This window comes from Monodelphis domestica, chromosome 8 (assembly GCF_027887165.1).
Source record: "Monodelphis domestica isolate mMonDom1 chromosome 8, mMonDom1.pri, whole genome shotgun sequence".
Taxonomy (NCBI): domain Eukaryota; kingdom Metazoa; phylum Chordata; class Mammalia; order Didelphimorphia; family Didelphidae; genus Monodelphis; species Monodelphis domestica.
The window spans coordinates 123,418,853-123,438,199 of NC_077234.1; the positions used below are offsets into that span (position 1 = coordinate 123,418,853).

The following is a 19,347-nucleotide window of genomic DNA, read 5'->3' on the forward strand; positions in this document are numbered from 1 at the left end:
AAAGGACCTCCTAACTTTCCCTGAATACCTGAGCAATAAAGAAAGACTTCTTTAGTATATTCACTTTCTCTAAGAGAAAGGCTATCCCATAAGTAGAGATAGCTATTTCTTTGATTGTAGATATAATTTGTACATTGTCATAATTTGTATCCTTACATTCACATATATCAAATATATATGTTGTTCAGGACACACACAGTTTAGAATTTGAAATAAAAGCCTATGATGATCTCGGATATTTTTTTTTCTAAATTCTGAATGTTGACTGCTCTCTCCAGCCCTTCCTCTGAGATGATGTAACACAAAGCAAAGTAACTAAAAAAATTGAGATTATTTCTTTGTCTTCCTAGCTTATTGGCATCTTGATATCATTTCCTTGCCACATAGAAGTTTCAAGTTGTTAGAGTCCCAGGATTACCTTGCATTGCACTATAAAGAGTTTCTTTGATGAATAACTTGAAGCAGAAAAAAAAACCCATATGAGGAACATTTTGCCTTTTATTCAGAAACATTAGTTTATTAAATTATTTGATTTATAAGAATCTTAACTATTCAGGACTTTTAAAGTATACTCTTATTATTGAAAGTAAGTTAAAACAATAAATAAAATATCAGTGTCTTGGAAGGGATGAGTAGAACAATTTTTTCATATTAATTAAGAATTCAGAAATATTTTATCACCAACTTAAGCTCAAATGTCAAATTATTGTTATATTCTATTTATTCAGAAAACATAAATAAGGATCCAAAATATATACTTAACTAATTGACTGGAAAATAAATAAGACATAGACTCTACACTGGACAAGCTTACAAAATGGCAGTGTCATTGTTCTTCATTCCAAATCCATTTCAATGTATCTCTCAGAGACTGAAAGCTCTAAGAGTTTTTCATAGAAATATATTCAAACACTTGTGACACAAAACAGTTCTTGAGGTGGTTAAAAGCACTTCATGATGGTAAAATTATTACAAAGGATAAAAGCAGTAAGCAAAATGTTTTCCCGGGGCTTCAAAAACTCTACAAGAAAGTCTGCCTCTATACTCTTCTTGCTCAATGCAACCATAACTGGGTCTAAGATCATTCATCTCAAAGTAAAGTTAATTCAGACTTTCCCTTGCCTGCCCCAAAACTTCCTTGCTCGTAGTTGTCCCTCCTGGTGTCTCTCAGATCTTTTTAGAATACTGGCCCACAATAGATAAGAAGAAATAATACATGTACATAGCTTAATATAACACATTTTCGGAGATGAGAGTACTTAAGAAAACAGGGCACTGTAAAAAAGGCAGCATAGAATTGTGACAAGAGGTAGATCACTTGATTTCAGGAGTTCTGAGCTAGAGGAAAGCTAGTCAATCAATATCAAAAGTAATTTTAGCATTTGGCAGCAACATTGTGAGTCCCGAAGAGTAGGGTAACACCAGGCTGTCTGAGAAGTGTGAATCAGTGCAATCAGAAGGATGGAGCCACTTAAAATTGTGGGATATGATAATAGACGAGAAAGCAGAATACTACTCTTTGATGAATCAGTGAAAAAAATAATTAAACAAAATAAGTTAGGTTAAGTTTAACATAAAAATTTGATTTTATTAATTATGAGGCATAATAAATATGAATGAATCAATACTAGTAAAAATTTTATTGTGGAAATAATTAAAATATTGATCAGATATTTTCTTAAATCATTCACATCCATTTAAAAATTCCAATAATTACTGGTTGGAATGTAAAAATGTTATTATAATGACCTCTAATATAATAATTGTGTTCAGTATAAATAATATTTTCATTTGAACTTTCTCACAGAAAAATCAAATAACTAAAAAAAAGAATTGACTCAATCCATTTTATTTTGCATTAATTTTAAATAAATTAAAATATTGCCTTTTGTCTTTTATCAAACTCTCCTCACTCCTCTTCTCCCCTTTTCCTTGAACTCTCTTAAAACAAAGAAAAAAATTTAAGCAAAAACCAAGTAGAATGACTGTATGTGACAATGTAGACATTGTTTTATCATTTACATATATATAATTCAGATTCCTTTTAGTGATATCACTTATATTATCATTGTCATAGTTAATATTACTCTCACTGGACATATACATGTACAACAGACTGAAATCAGTCCTGGAGTAGCTTGGATTATATTGAAATCTGATCAAATTTTCTTATATTATTTGTTTCACTACACTCTTATTTTGGTTCCTTAATTCTGATTTACTTAATGTTTAGTTTTTGTTTAATAACTATGTTTTCTCCAAAAATGGGAGCAAAATTGGCTCTCAAAATACAATAGGAAGCAGGCAGGGGTTAGTCATTTATTTCCTAAGCACAATTTACATTGAACAGTAACTTATAGCTCCTATCACCTGCATTACTTAGCTGAGACTGAATGTCCTGGAAACTTGCACCAATCGTTGTCCTTTATTTGCCATTGTGGTTTGACCTTGGATCATTGCTTTGGAGTAGCCTGGCTTCTGAGATGGACAATTGAACTCCACAGTGTTTCATTCTATCATTACTCCCTACTCAAGTTTCTAATGTCAGAGAATGATTATTAAAATTGTATATATAATAAAATAGTTATTGATAAAGATTGCTCAAATTGGGATTTTAGATGAGATCTGAAGGAATCTAGAGAGGCCCAAAGACAGAGATGAAAATGAGCATTCCAGGACTGAAGGACAACCAATGGAAATTAGTATAATTAGGAGATGAAGGGTCTTGTTCAGAGAATAGTAAAGAGGCTGATGTCACTAGATCATAAGATACATGTACAAGAGTAAATTCAGAAAAAGAATGGGAAAGTTGGAAGGAGTCCAAGTTGTGAAAGACTTTAAAAGCTGAGAAAAAGAATTTTACATTTGACCTAGAAATAATAGGAAGCCAATGGAATTTGTTGAAAAAGGAGGTGGCATGGCCAGATTCATACGTTAGGAAGGTCACTTTAATAGTTGAGTGGGGAATGGACCTGAAAAAGAAGGATCTTGAGACAAGTAGAACAATCAAAAAACTTTTATCATAGTCCAGATGTGAGGTATTGAGGGCATGTAGAATAACTACAAAGTCACAGGGGAGAAGACTTGACAGGATTGGGCAGCTGACTTGATGTGGAGCAGGGGTGGGGGTGACAGAGAGTCATGAATCAAGGATGATACTCAGCTCTCTCAAGTCACAGCCAGCCAGAGAACAACAGTCATTGCAAGAAGTAACAGTTTCTCTCAGTTTACATCTCTATTATAGTTGTTAGCCTGAGTAACAGAGATGATGGTGGTACCCCCAACAATAATAGGACATTTAGAAAGAGGAGTGGGCTTCAATTGGGGGAAAGGGATAATTAATTCAGTTTCAGATAATTTATTTAAGATGTTTGTGAGACATCCAGCTTGATATATTTAATAGGTAGTTGGAGATCAGGGGAGAAATTCTGGATAAATAAGTAGATCATCAAACCCTTGGCTGTATTTGAAAAATTATGATATAGTCAGGGAAGAAAAGAGGGTCCAGGACAGTCTTAGGGGCATCTCTCATTAGTATTTGTAGACTGAATGAAGATTCATCAAAAGAAAATTACAAGGTTGGATCACATAGGTAGGAGGGGAATCAGAAGAGAAGAGTGACAGGAAAGCAGAGAGAGAAGAGAGCATTAGGTAAGAAAGGGTAAAGAATAGTATAAAAGTCTGTAGGAAGGTAAAAAAAAAGAATGAGGATTAAGAAAAGTTTATTTGATTTGGAAATTAAGAGCTATTTAATAACTTTGCACAGAATTGTTTAAGGTTAATGATGAAGTGAGAAGCTAGAGTTCAGAGAATTAAGAAGAGAATGTGACAAAAAGGAAGTGGGACCATATATTGTAAATGGTATTTTCATAATGATAGCTAGTAGGGATGGATGGATCAAATGAGGAATTTTTTAAGGATGATGAAGACATGGGAGTAGTTCTGGTCAGCCAATAGACAGGAAGAGATAGAAGATAAATGAAAGCCTTGAGATGCTTAGACCATTCTGCTGGAGAAGACAAGATGAGATAGGATCACTTATGGAAGAAGAGTTTGTTTTGATGAGGAAAAACCTTTTCATATGTAACAGGGATGAAGAAAGACTAAGTAGCAGAATGATTTGAAGTGAGAGTAATGACTTCTCAAAAAATGTACTCAAATTTTTGAGCAAGATATGAGGCAAGATTCTAAGCTGAAAAGTTTGGGGTAGAAGAGACATGGGAGGTTTGACGAATGATGAAATGTTAGAAAAATCACCTTGGATGATTGGGATAATAATTTTATTAGTGAGGTGTACAATGATTGCCCAATAAAGCCTCAATTGAAGTTATGTGACAAATATTTTGAGAATCCAGTTAGCATAATTTAATGATTTGCATCATCTCTGGGAAATATCAGTTGGTAGGAGCAAAAGTAGTGAATAGTGGGAGCAGTACAAGGCTGATGCTTGGAAGGACAGGACTAGATAAGAAAGCATAAGTCTTAAGCAAAGAGGGCAGTTCAGAGTTGAATTGTGAAGGAGACAAACTGAGGAAGGAGTATAAATAAGTAAGTGTAATTGCCTGGGAAAGAGAGGCTTTCTTCTCCATTTATTATGTGTGCATATGTACACACATATTCAAAAGCTCTTTTATTTCATGTCATCAAAATTTGTTTCCTGAAATTCTTATATTGGTAATTTCTTACAATCCAATCCATTTTATATAACGGGTTGTCCAGTCAATCCTCAATCAATGGGAACCCACTTTTTTTGCTAAATTTGTTTTTGGTTAAGGGGATGATTTTAATAAAAAAATTGATAATCATTATAAAAGATCTATCTAAATAGTCTCTCTGTCACATATATTTTCAAGTAGAAGGTTAAGGTATTTTTCTCTATAAGAGACAGAAAAATACTTTCTTAATTGACACATTTTTTGCCCAGTGACTTTTAATTTTTCTAAATGGAAGAAAATCAACTAAATGGTCAGGTATAGGGTAGCCTTATATTGTTCTTGTAGTTTATTAAAAACACAAGTGATTCCCAAGTTACTGAAATTAAGCATTGAATTACAAAGTAATTCATGTACAGATTATCTTGAGATTCTTCTCAGTACAAAAAAAACAATGTTAAAGGTTTTCTTCAAAGTAGAAATCATAATTATTATTTTTTGAAACAAATTTTCCCCCATTTGGGACATGAGGTATCTGTCAGAAAAGTCAACAGAAGAACATTTTAAAAATCAGTTTTCTTTAAGAAATAAAGTTACTTGAAAGTTTCTGTGGATTAAATTGCCTTCTAAATCTTTAAAATTGGGCCACCACTCATGTTATTATTGAGACCTACAGATATAGTTGTGTCAAACACATTGCAACTCTTTAATATCTTAACTGAATAATTAAGGATTACATAAAGGTGAAAGTTTGGATAGAAGATAGGGTAGGAGAAAAGTACTTGCTGTCTACCTCCCAATGAAATTTTGAGACTTCAGAATGGCCAAAGCAAAATCTAGTAGGTGATAAGGACCTTCAAATTCAGTTTAGCTCATTAATGAAAAACTGATAGTGATTTGTATACAAAAATAGGACAACAACCTTGTTTCAAGAAAATTACATTTTAATGGGGAAAATTAGAAATTCAAATATTCCATTAATTTGTCCTATTAATAGCACTCAAAGATAATTATTTTCAATTGTCTCATATAACACAAGTTGGCTGTAAACCAAAAGGTCTGATCTGAATTTAGTGTTAGTGTGTGGGAAACCTATTAATGACGAGGAAAGAGTGATTTCTGCATCATTCAAATTTAAATCCCAACCATTTATCCTGGACATTTTGTCATCTTCACTATTATTGCCAACTTCTCTACATTTGGAAAACCCTCTGAAACAGACTTCTAAGTTCTCTGCAGGGAACAATTAGTTTAACTTTATAATTATATCCTTGGATGATCTAGGAGACTGAGTAAATATGAACTCAGTCAACCAGCTCTTTGTACCCCAGTCCCCAACTCCAAACCCCCAACAACATATAAGACAGTTCTGGGCATTTTGTCTTTTATCCTGCTGCTGCTGCTGCGGCATTTTCCATCCTCACATTCTGACTCTTGTTCTGGGAAATGTAAAAACCAATTCAATGTTTTCTTCTTCAGAGAGGGCATGAAAATTGTCATGTCTCTACTTACCTATCTCTGTGACTCCTCAAATCAAACCTCCCTTCTTTGCACATTTTCATATGTATATTGTCTTTCCATTTTTTAATGTGAGCTTCTTGAAGATAAAAACTGTCTCTCATTTAAATGTATTTTCCCAGTCCTTGTGAAAAATGTGCTAAATAAATGGATTTTGATTCATGAATTTGATTAAACAAAGAAACATTTTCAGGTGTTTGCTCTGTTCAGAATACTGTGCTTGGTGCAGAGGAGATGGAAAGTCTAAATCTAAAGAAATCATTGCTTTTATGTAGCTTTCAATTCAGTAGGAGTTGGCACATAAACAATTGTTAAACACATATGTGTATATATGGTGTGTGTGTGAGGGATGAATGAGGGAACAATCAGTGTAATTGAGGGGTGTCCCTATGAATTCTAGAGCTAACTTTTCCTAAATGAGTGACTGTAATCATATTATGAGCAAAAGGAAAAGGCCCATAACATATAAACTGTCTACTCACACACACTTATAGATATAAATATAGCTATATATTTATATATAAGTATTTATGTATAAACTCACATATTTTAAGTTTCTAATTAAATATAAGCTTCTAATAAAATAAATTTATTCATACCTTCTTGTTACCTAAAATTTGCCCTTTGTCATTCCTTGAGATCCATTCCCAATTTATGTGATATAAGTATGTCACTACATATTTATTTGAATAAATGCATGAATAAACTATTGTTAAGCACATAATATGTGCAAAATACTCTGCTACATGCTTGAAATACAAATAGAAAAGTTAAATAGTTCCTGTTGCTAAGCAAGATTTCAGGTTTCAGGTTTCAGGAGCAAGATAAATGGAAAGGTCCTTTGGTCCTTAGATAGATGCTAAAACCTTTACTTTAATGTAGTCAGTTTCTGATGTTAAATCATTTGCCAGTGCAAAGAATTTTGGTCATAGGAACTTTATGTTTTTAAAAAAATAAACAATTATCGTGAGTGTCAGATTGCAGTGAGATCAAGGAAAATGAGGATTGAGAGAAGATTGTTGAACTGAGTAACTACAAGATTTCTGGTAACTTAGGAGAGAGCAGTTTCAGTGGAATGACAAGATCAGAAGCTATAGAATAAAAGGCTCATAAGAGAATGAGAGGGGAGAAAGTAGAGATATGGATATTTAGATAAACTTTATAAAAAGTTAAAGAGTAGAAGAGGTAACAGATGATAATGGAGATGGAAGGAGCAAGGGAGAGGTTTTTTATTAATGTTTGAGGAAGATATGGATATACTGGTAATCATTAGATAAGGAACCAATTTGTAGAGAGAAGGGATTGAAAAGAATCATTTGAGTTGCTAGAGAGGTTATATTAGCTTTGATAAGGAATGAGGTTACCTTATGTCAGGTAGAGGTGAAAGAAAAATTAGTGGTAGAAGGCATCTTGGTCATAATGAAATGAGGAGAGGGGAGAAGAGGAAGCTCGTGAAAATGGCCATATTTTCCCCTTCAAAATATGTGCTAAAATTCTCAGAGAGAGAAAGGTAGGTGAAGTCATGGTAGGTTTGAGGAGAGATGAAAAATTTGGAAAAGCTGCTGTGGAGAGTAGGATAGTGAGTTAATGAAAGAAGTATAGCAGGATTGCCTCCTCACAGTGAGAGCCTATTGAGGTTGTATAATATAAATTTGTAGAGGACCCAATCAGTATGACTAAGTCATTTTCTACATCTTTCAGAGGCACATATGGAATAGTGAAGGCAATGGATGATAGAAGGAATAAAAGACTGAAGATTGGCAGGATACAAATGATAAGATAATAATTGGTCTGGGACTAAAAAGAAGAAAATGTACGGTTGAATTGGCTCAACAAATCAAGAAATGGGGACCGGGAGAGTGTGGCCATTACAGGGGAGATGTCATGGGAGAGAGATGAGCTATCAAATATGTATATCTTTATGTCCTTGTGGACAAAGAGTAATAAGGAACTAACTTAAGTGATTGCTCTATTGATCATTTCTGAAAACTGACTCTTCTTATGATTTCCTTTCCTACAATTATAAGACAATGTGAATCTCCCTAATCAGTACATTGCTGACTTCTGGGGGGAGTAGTAGGGAAAAAGGTGAGTAACAAAACATGTTGATTATTTGTTCACTAGATGACTTTAAAGTCTATTGACTTAAGTACTTCATTATTTCTCAACAGTAGCATGGAAAAACCTTTTTATCAGAAGTAATGATGGTTTAATGTCAAAAAAATATTAGTTTGACATGAAGCAAAGTGAATGGAAAGCAAATTACTAACCCACCAGGAGTAAGATTCAGTCAAGAGAAATTCCTCTGGATTTATATTTAATTTTTCTTCCTCTCTCTACATCTTGTCTAGTATTTTTCTACCTTCAAGTCTGACTATATGAACTTCTCTTCCCTTCCCTTCCCTTCCCTTCCCTTCTCTTCCCTTCCCTTCTCTTCTCTTCTCTTCTCTTCTCTTCTCTTCTCTTCTCTTCTCTTCTCTTCTCTTCTCTTCTCTTCTCTTCTCTTCTCTTCTCTTCTCTTCTCTTCTCTTCTCTTCTCATCTCCCTAACTGATATATTTCTGATATTCAGGTTTCATAGATGGCAGATCTGTGTCAGAAATTTCTTTATGGAAGGAATGATTTTTGCTGTGTTTCATTATATATTATTGTCAGCTAGCAAGTGTAAATTTCAACTGATATCTTAGAGTATTTAGCATTTTTGTCAATGACCCTACAAAATGGGAGACTGAAAAAGTCCAAAATTCATGCTAAACACAAGAGAAAATTTGGTAGTGTGGGGCAGGGAAAGGAATCATTTTGATTTCATTATTCCCCTGACTGTGAAAAAACTGATGAATGAAATATTATAGCTTAAAGTTGGTGGTTTTGACCCATACTTACCACATTTAGTGACAATCATCCCACTGCTATTTGTGACAGTCACTGCTAACTATATGCAGTCAAACTTGCCTAATTTCTTGCTTGTGAAACTGTTTTCTTTGAGTTTACATCACTTCTGTTTTCTGTCTCTACAACTGCCCTTTGACCTAATAAGCAGCAAACAGGGGAAGTTTTGATGGAAATTAACTGTGGTTTTTAGATAGCTGTTGAAGGCTACTCTTATCACAAATCTGGAATAAAACCTGAGTCCAGTCTGGAAGAAGCTTTGGTAACTCACAAGGTTGACATATGCCACGATATTTAGTACCTGCAACCTGGTTTTAGCTGAAAAAGTTTTGAGTTTCTTGCAAAATGTGAATAAAAATAAGTAATTTAGCATTTTAAATCATGAAAATAAATACAATTTTAGAAAAAATATGGAAATTAAGTATACTCCTTAATAATTTTTACATGAACTTAAATAATAAATTATGATTAAATTATTCTTACACTGGTAAAATGTATTTTAACAAGTGAAGGTGCTTGTTATCTGATATTCCCCTTGGCATCCTATTGGCAACCTATTCTGGTATGTTCCTAAGAATGATCTAAATGCACTGGAATCTGAGAAACTGTAACTAGCAGCCATCCAGGCTAGGAATTGACAAGATAGGGAGTTAGTCAAGGCAAATTGCCTAGAATTTCAATTGTTCTCTTGTATATCCTAATGATGTATAATGTAGTTCTCTTAAAAAAGGAGAACAGAGCAGAATAAATGGTAATATCTTAAAGCATTTGTGTTCTATTTCTAATACTTATGTATAGGAGATTACTCACATGGTTGCCTAAAGAATCTCAAATAATGAATCGAATGTCTGCTTTTGAAAAGCTTCTTTTAAATTTATTGGTTTCAAGTTAAGAAAAAGTCTCTAGCTCCAGTGCAACTTTCAGAGCAATATAAGATTATATATTTTCAGTAACATACACTGAGTAATCCCTTTATTGTGAGGTCAGATTTTTTTCAGCTTTTAGTTGGTCACATTAGTAAACTATTTAAGAACTACAAAAACGTTAAGATCTGGCATTTTAATGTGGAGATTTCTCTTGGTAGTTGTCTGGGTTTATGATGCCATCTATAGAAAATAATTTATTCCAGTTGAAACTGTCCTATATGGGGAAAGAAAATAGTGGAAGGCAAAAACCCTTCCTAAACTATGGATATTATGGAGAAAGCAATGTTATGAGATGGGAAAATATTAACATTCATAACTAGGACTAGGAAAAAATTAATCCTTATTTTAAGTGTGAAGGTTTTAGTTTTGTTTTGTTTCACTTTTATTTCTGAAAGGTTTTGTTAGCTTTGGTACTAAATACACAGAGTGGCCACCAGTGGTATAATTTAATTTATTGTTACCTCTATGATGCTTAACAGGGTGACACAGAAGAATAAGACACAATAGAGGTTTAAGAAATGTCAGTGTGCTAACATTAGATAAAATGCTATTTCTAATTTTCATCTGCTCTTTGCTGACTTTGCTACCTTAAAGGTGGGATAATAAAGTGTATTCTCCAAATCAACAGACATGGAAATTGACTGAAGAAACATAAAACTCAGGCAGAAACATATGCTCACAACTCATCCCTTATGGATGATGGAGGACAAGGAAAACAAAAGACAAAAATGGAGCACAGAGTAAAAATGCAATGATGGGTTAATGAGAGAATGAGGGAAATCTTACAAAACTTCAAAGAAATAAGAATTAGAGCATTCCACCTACTTCTCTCAACTGTAAGTTAAGTGGTAGAATCTGACAGTCAGAATTTGAGCCTCAGTTCCTTGACTCAAAAGTCAAGATTCTTGCCAATATACTATTTTTCATTTCTTCTCTTACCTTATGAACCCCATACTCCTGATAATGGTGATAATCACATGGCAAAATGCGTGAATTAGAAAAGCTGGGCCAGATGCTGGCAGAGGAAATGTAATCTTTATGCTTATATATAATATTATTCCCTTCCTTCCATCCTAAGAACTTGTGGGCTTGCCCCTATTTTTTTCAATTTATTGATTATGGTGAAAGAAACCTGCACAAATTGAAAGATGAAGTCAATTCAGGAAAGTCTTAGGTAACAGAAAAAGAGGCTAAGATATGACACATGACATACTTTTATATTAAGAAAATTAATTAAGAAAAAGAAATTAATCAGTATATAAGAAAACATAGTTAATGTTCTAGCTATATCCATAGACAGACAGATTTATGTATACATATATTGACAGAGAGACATACTGTTCAGAACTTATATGGAATATTATGCTCATTTCTGACTACAATATTTTGAAAATATTAACCAAGTTTAGAATGTCAAAAGGTATATAATCAGGATCATATAAGGCAATGATGGTGAAGCTTTTAGAGACCACATGCCATGGCCTGACCCTTAGAGACCATGTGCGATGCCCTGCCTTTCCACAGAGTGCCAGCCATGCCCTATTTCAACCTTACCCCATACTGGGGAGAGAGAAAGCACTCCTATTGGGCTTCTGGTGGATAGTTTTCCTAATATTAAACCATCCTTTCATTTCTCATATAAATCCCACCTGGTCATAGTTGATAATCCTTGTGATAATTTGTGGGAGTCTTTTTGCAGTATTTCATTTAAGGTTTTTGCATCTATGTTCATTAAAGAGATTGGTCTGTAGTTTTTTATTTGTTTGTTTTTTCTCTGTTTTTGGTCTGCCTGGCTTTGGAATCAATATTTATGTCATAAAAATGTGGTAAGACTCCTTCTTTGCTTATTTTGTCAAATAATTTGTATGAAGTTTCTTAATGGCTTGTTCAATTTATTTTCTGAGAGGGATTAGTTAAGTATTGTATTTCTTCTTTTCTTAATCTAGGCAATATATATTTCTAATTTAGTTTTTATCTGGAGATTATTAATTTGTTTCTTTTAAAAAATTTTAAGTTGCAAGCCCAATTCATTGATCTCCCTCTCAATTTTGTTGTTATAGACACTCAGAGACATAAATTTTCCCCTGAGTAATTCTTTGGCTCTATCCCATAGATTTTGGTATGATGTCTCCTCATTGTCATTATCTTTAATGAAGTCCATAATTGTTTTTATGATTTTTTTTGACTCACACATTTTGAAGAATTAGATTGTTTGGTTTCCAATTAATTTAAAATTTGCCTTTCCATGGACCCTTAAGTATATTTTCATCATATTATGATTGAAAACATTGTATTTATTATTCCTGCTTTTCTGCATTTGTTTGTAATAATTCTATGCTTAGTGCATGGTCAATCTTTGTATGTATACCATGTACTGCTAAGAAGAAGTTATATTTCTTTTTATTCCTATTCAGTTTTCTCCATGTCTATTAACTCTAATTTTTCTAATGTTTCATTCACTTTCCTTACTTCTTTCTTATTTATGTTTCAGTTGGATTTATCTAGTTATGAAAGGGGAAGGTTGAATTCTCCCACTAATGTGGTCTTACTCTTTCCTCCTTAAGTTTCTTTAATTTTTCTTTTATAAATCTAGATGCTATGCCATTTGGTAAATAAATGTTAATAATGAAATTACTTCATTTTATAGTAACCTTTAACATAATGTAATTTACTTCCTTATCTCTTTTAATCAGATCAATTTCTACTTTACCTTTCTCTGGTATCATGATTGTTACTCCTGCTTTCTTGTTTAACTTTAAATGATGCATAATAAAGTCTGCTCCAGCCTTTTACCTTGAATATCTATCTATCTATCTATCTATCTATCTATCTATCTATCTATCTATCTATCTATATCTATATCTATATCTATATCTATATCTATATCTATATCTATATATCACCCTGCTTCAAATGTGTTTCTTGTAAAGAACATATAATAGGATCCTGGGTTTTGATCCATTCTGCTATCTGCTTTCTTTTTATTGTTGATTTCATCCCATTCACATTCAGCATTAAGATTACTGTGTATTGCCCTCCATCATGTTATCCCCTTTTAATCCTGCTCTACTCCCGTTCTCTCTGTTCCTCCTCACCAGTGTTTTACTTTTGCTACATCCACTTCCCCCCTCCCACCAATTACCTCCCTATTCCCTTGTCTTTTTTTCCTATTACTTCTCTATGGGGTAAGATAGAATTCTATAGCCCCCTGAGTATACTTGTTTTACCCTCTCAGAGTCCTTTATGATGAGAGTAAAGTTTAAGCATTGCCTGTCAACACCTTTATCCTCTCATCTATATAATGATTTTCATGCCTCTTTATGTTATATAATTTATCCCATTCTATCTCTCCCTTCTCTTTGCTCTCACTGCAACCCTCTCTTTCAGCCCTTGATTGATTTTTTTACATATCATTCATATGCAAACATATCATATCTTACATAGATATTATTCCATATCATCACATTTACATACACATCAAATTATCCTAATCAGTTTACTTCTTGGACTTTTTGACAAGGTCAATTAAAAATATTATATGCCTTATGCAGTGGGGGGCTTAAGATGAACCCCTGGGTTTGTAAGAATTCAAGGCTCTGAAACTTAGCTTAGAAATAAAAAGAGAAATGTATTAATTTAGAAGGTAATATTGAAACTAGTCAGGAGCACTGCATAGATAGAAGACTGCCTCCTAGAGGACATCAAGTTTGGGGTTTTTATACTCTTTACAACAGTTGATATATGGGGATGCACTAAAACAGTGGGGGGCCTGGGGGGGTGATCATCTGACTGGGATCTGCCTGAAGAGATAGGGCATGATCCTCAAAGTTAGGGGACATGTGGATGTCTAAGATACAGCCCAATTGTGTTAAGTCATAGCCTTAATGTGTATCTCTCTGTCCTTCTCAAATTTAAAGGACAACCCAAAGAGAATAGTCTGCTTGGGATCTTATCAGGAATCACAAGAATATAAGGGAGCAAAGGGCTTTCCTTTTTACAGTTTGGCCTAAAATATTTCTATAATTTGGTGGTACAATTACCCATGCCACTTATATGTTCTTGCTTTACTTATTTTTATTTTTTGATGAAACATTTCTTCTAGATTCATGAAGAAATATTCTCTTTCTCTTCAAATTTACATTTAATTTCCAGGGAGTTCATTTGTAGGGTCATATTTAATACTGACTCTTCAAAGATACTCAATAACCTTTCCATTTTTCTCTATTTTAAAATTTATCTCATTTAATTTATTCTAGTGACTCTTGTAGTTCTTGTGTCCTGGAAAATCTTTTCTCTGAATCTTTTCTCTGAAAACTTTTTGAGTTTCTTATAGAGTAATTCTCTTCTTTAATGATTACCCTTTGTAAAGTCCAAGATACTTCCTTTCTCAGTCTAATATTTCCTCCTGTTTCTTCATCTCTCTATCCTTATTTTCTTAATTGAGTGCCTATGCTTGGGTCACACTCTTCTCTTATACTCCTGGATGATGTGGGTATTACCTAATTGATTCTTGGTATGGTGAGTAACAGAGGCCTCCACCTTCAATGGTAAGTATCTGATCGTATTTCTTGTTTGTGGTTCTAGTCAAGCTTTACTGAAAGATGGACTTGGCCTGAGGTTATTTTTGTGCTTAGTTTTGTTGGAGTCTACATGGATATTGTTTGAATGAGGACTATCTGAACACTGGGTAGGTCACAGAATACCTGTCCAGTGTTATTATTCTATGTCCTATTGTTTCTGGGGCATCAAAACTACATACGCTGTGTTGTGTACTGCTTTTAGTTTTCTTTGTCATTATTCCTTCCAGTGCACTTTTAGAAGTTTATCAGGGTGTCTATGGGGAGATCTCAGAAAGCCTAGATCCTAACACTCCGCTATCTTATCACAATTCTAAACATGTGGATTTGCAAACTATTTTTTTAATACTTACCATTTTAGATTCCTTAATTAACTACATAATATATGGTACATAAAAAGGCTAATTTGAGGTTTTACTCTTTAATTAAACTAATTATAATTCCCCTTTGCTTTGGCCTTTTTCTTTTTCCAGAACTAGCCAATCAGAAAATACCAGACATAGTATAAAATACCTACAAACCTCATCAAACATACATTTTTAGCAAATGATATAATACAGAGACATTTGAAAAGCCTTTTTATGTAAGATAGTTTGTGCTTTTCATTTTGAGTAGGATAATACATAAATAGCACTGTTCATCTCATGCATCATTTGGCTCACAGTAGCTCATAGTAAACCATCCCCCTCCTTTCAAAGTGATAATTGAAATAGATGTAGAGTAAGTGGTGGAGGAATTCTATTTACTACATTTTATTTGTGAGCCAGTTAAAGTGTATAGACCAACAGTAACATGCTTTTCTTTCTAATATTAGTTTATACTGTCATTTAGTTGAATTCAGTGTCAAATTATATTAAAAGTGTTGTAATACTCATATATTTATGATAAAAAAAAATCCCCAACAATGGTCAGTCTTGCAAAATAATTGGCAAGATAATAAAGCTTTTACTAAACTACTTTTTTCAGAGAGTCAAGAAGCATCAATAATTATGCCACTTGTCTTGAAGCTGCTCTGAAATTTCTAAGGAGGAATATAAATGAATAGGTAGTTTTTCACAACTGGTGATAGGAAAAGAAAATGCTATTAAAGGAAGAATGTGAAATGGTTTGTTTCGTGAAAAGGTAAATTTAGCAACCAGGCTCTTTGGTCTTCCTGTTGACTCTGGGAAATGGAATCAAAGCTGTTGACTAGATGATCTTTAAGATCCCTTTAGTTTATAATATTATATAATTCAAGAAATTTGTGAAAGGAAGAAGAATAACAGGGGTTTACTTCATGTTTTCTTCCTTTCATCCCTCCTGTTCCTAGTGTGATAGAGGCTGGCACTAAAGAAAATGTGCCAGACTAAAGAGTATATGAAATTGATCACCTTGATGGGGGAGGGGCCCCAGGAGTGAATTTCTCCAGGAGAGAAGACTCTGGCAGGGAGAGCAGTGAGGGTCTCTCAGTCTTGAGACATTGAAGAGAGAAGGTGGATAAAGACTTTCTCTTGAGGGTTACCCATTTTTCCTGCTGGTGATTGTAACTCTTTCCCCCCAACTCTTCCCAATTGAAGGGACTTTCTGAAGAGAAAACAGAGCAGATATTACCTCAACTCCTGTTGCCCACGGGTGAGTCAAACTGTCTTTCTCTCAGGGGGGGGGGGCTCAGGCTGCCAAGGCCTGAGTTTTCCCCAAACTTGAGGAGGGAGGAAAAAGGTTTAGATAGAGAAAGTGACCTCCTTTTCCCACTTTCCTTTTCCCATTCTTCCCTGCCCATTTATTCTTCTTGTATTACCTGACTGATTTGACATTAAAAGTTATCTGTTCCCCAAGCTGAGTGTGAGTGAACGGAATCAAGGGGAGACCTTTCAGTCTTGAATAGTGGAGGGGGGACAAGAGGGACAAGAGTGAATTGGGGAGAGCAGCATTGGCTAAGGAGGGAAGGTAGAAGGGGGAAAATCTTCAAACCCCTTCTCCTCTCTCTGAGCCAACCCATTACAGCTGCTGTCTCCCCCAGAACCCCACTTTGTGGAAGGGGTTCTCTTCCCTTTCTTCCTCTTCCATACTGAAAGCCCAAGTCTCCCTTTGGGGGTACATCCTTTCTGTTTTGTTATCTTTTTTTAAAACACTAGGAAGTCAACTCTTCCACTAAAGCTCAAAAGAGGGAAAGAAAATTACCATTTTAAACCAGCATATTATATCATTGTACTTGCATTTCATAGTCAACTGAAATGTTTAATTTTTTTTCTAGCTTCTAGAAAAACCTTTCTAGCTTTTTCTAGCTTTCTAGTTTAATTTTGTGAATTTTTACTAGTATTAAAAATAATAGAATTCAATTTTTAACAATATAAAATAAAAGTTGCTGTTCTGATTTGAAAGTAAAATGATTTCACTTTTGGTTCTTTTACTAAATTATTGATACATTAGCATTTGTTGGATGAAATGGGATTATAAAAATGTAGATTACATTTCTTGTGAATGGGGGAGATATAGAAAATGTAAAAAACAATCATGGGAGAATGGTAGACACAAATGAAATGATAAATATTTCTCTTTTTTCCCTAAATGAAGATAGGGTCTCGAGATCTTTAATATTAATTATCCTAAAACAATCCTAATTTTCAGTCCTTCCTGAACTGTTGATAACAAAGCTGTTATCTATCTTGAAAACTATAGCTTCTTCTGAAACAATGGAAAATGTCCATAATACCAAAGCAGCAATCATCATAGTAGGAAGGAAATTTGTCAAGATAGCTAAAGAATGGAGAATGATCCTAGAAGAACACCCAAAGGAAGCCTAGAAGTTGTAAGGCACAGATGTTACCTCTCTTTTGATTGCATACATTTGCCCTGACAATAAAGTAGTTGAATTTGAATGTCATGGAGTAGCATCCAAACAATACAATTGTGAAGCATAAATGATTGTTTATAAAAAAGAACTTTTTCAATCTTCTATGTGATTGAAAGAAAATAATTTACCATAAAATATCACTCCTGATAGCCTATGTACCAGTTCCTGGATATTTAGATGTGATATGAGAAAGAAAGGAGAGACATATTCAATAGGCAACAAAAACATATTGACAACCAGACAACTGAAGGATATTTAAGAAGGATTGAAATTAAAACAGCCCTTTGGGTGATTGAGCTGAATGAAAATTTTCATAGCAATATATTACCTAAGCATCTGAAGGGTTCCCCCCACCCCCGCAAAGAAAAAAATTTCCAGGGTTCTTTATATCCAGATAATGAGTAAATAACATCAACAATCTCAGCATTTAGTATACAGAGACAATAAAATTTAAGGAATGCCTAAATACTTTTGCAAATGGAAGAATGGAATAACTGGGATAAGAAGCAAAGATAAACTCAATGAATGTTTAGATAATTCTCATTAAAACATTGTACTTGGAATTCACTTTTAGTAAGGAACTCCAATAGTGAGTACATCAATAATTAGTAAACCCCATTTCCAACCCGTGTTTACTATGTAAATAGAAGGGTCTATTAAACTTAAAATGTACTAAGAAGTTACATAAGATTTTGGGGAAATAGAACATGTCATTGTGGAAACATCACAGACAAATGAACCTTCTCCTCTTCCTCTGTAGAAAAACATCAAGGACTTTCTGAGTCATCATCATTATCTAGGAAGAAGACAGTCAAGCTCAAGCTGGAAGGATCATCGGGCTCAAAACAAAATTCAGATCACAGTAATGAATCATATAACTTTAAAGCACTCTCTGGAGGCTCAAGTTTCAAATTTGTAGTTGTTGGTAAGATGTAAATTATATGAAGAAATGACATACATTTCCTGACTTTAGAAGAAATTTTGGATAAAGTCACCATTTGGACATAAGGTTCATGCAGAAAAAATGACTGATGACTGAAGCATTAGACAACCATCCCAAAATCAAAGTACTGGCTGAGAAATATGCCTTTGAGAACAAAATTGTCTCAGATCCTAGACAAGCATGACCAGAGAGATTTGGGGCGGAGGATATTCCTAGCAGAATTGGAAGAGGAGCTGCCTTATGCCCAGAAAGCTATCAAGGTTTTAAAGGAACAGATAATCTTTATCACTCATCCTGAGAAGAAGATCCTTTTTTTTAAGTGATAATAGCTGTCAGTTCAAAGTGGATGACTTTCAAAGACTTTGAAGGAGTATCACTGTATTCTATAGATGAGGAGAAGATTGAAGAGTATCTGAAATGGCAGAGTGTTTCTTCTATGAAGAAAGATGTTGGACCAAAGAAAATGGCACCCATTCAGAGAAGGAAGAAATCAATCTTATAAGCACTTGTCTGGAGTCTTGAAGGATTGCTTTGACATTGCTCCTGGGAAACAGATGGATCCCCTTCTGACCAGCTGTGTTAAGGATTTCAACTGAATATACTCAGACTTGTGTCAGCTGGAAGGTGGCCCATCCTCCCTTGACTATGGAAAGGAAACAGGTTTACAGGTACCAACCTCCTCCCGGCTTGCTTAAAGATGTCTCCTGTGAAGAAAAGAAAGGAAGTCATTTTGGGTGGATTATAGTATAAGTAGAGGAGAAGAATGTGAAAGAAGACTAGAAAAAGGAGATGGGACCAGGTTGTGATGGTCTTTAAAAACAAGGGGGAATTTTATACTTAATTCTAGAAGAAATTGTGAAGCATTAGAATTTATTGAGTAGTAGAATTGGGATTGTGAAGGGTAAGATGATCAAACTTGCATTTTAGGAGGATCATTTTAATAGCCTAAGTTCACATTGATTTAAGACTACCATCACACTGTTCAATTCATGTTGAATATGCAATCTAAT

At 34.0% G+C, this 19,347-nt stretch overlaps 1 pseudogene; it reads left to right on the forward strand.

Moving 5' to 3' along the window:
- The window catches only part of LOC100619348 (general transcription factor IIE subunit 2-like), a 92,683-nt pseudogene extending 73,750 nt beyond the window's left edge, over positions 1-18,933 (forward strand).
- The last annotated feature ends 414 nt before the right edge of the window (positions 18,934-19,347 follow it).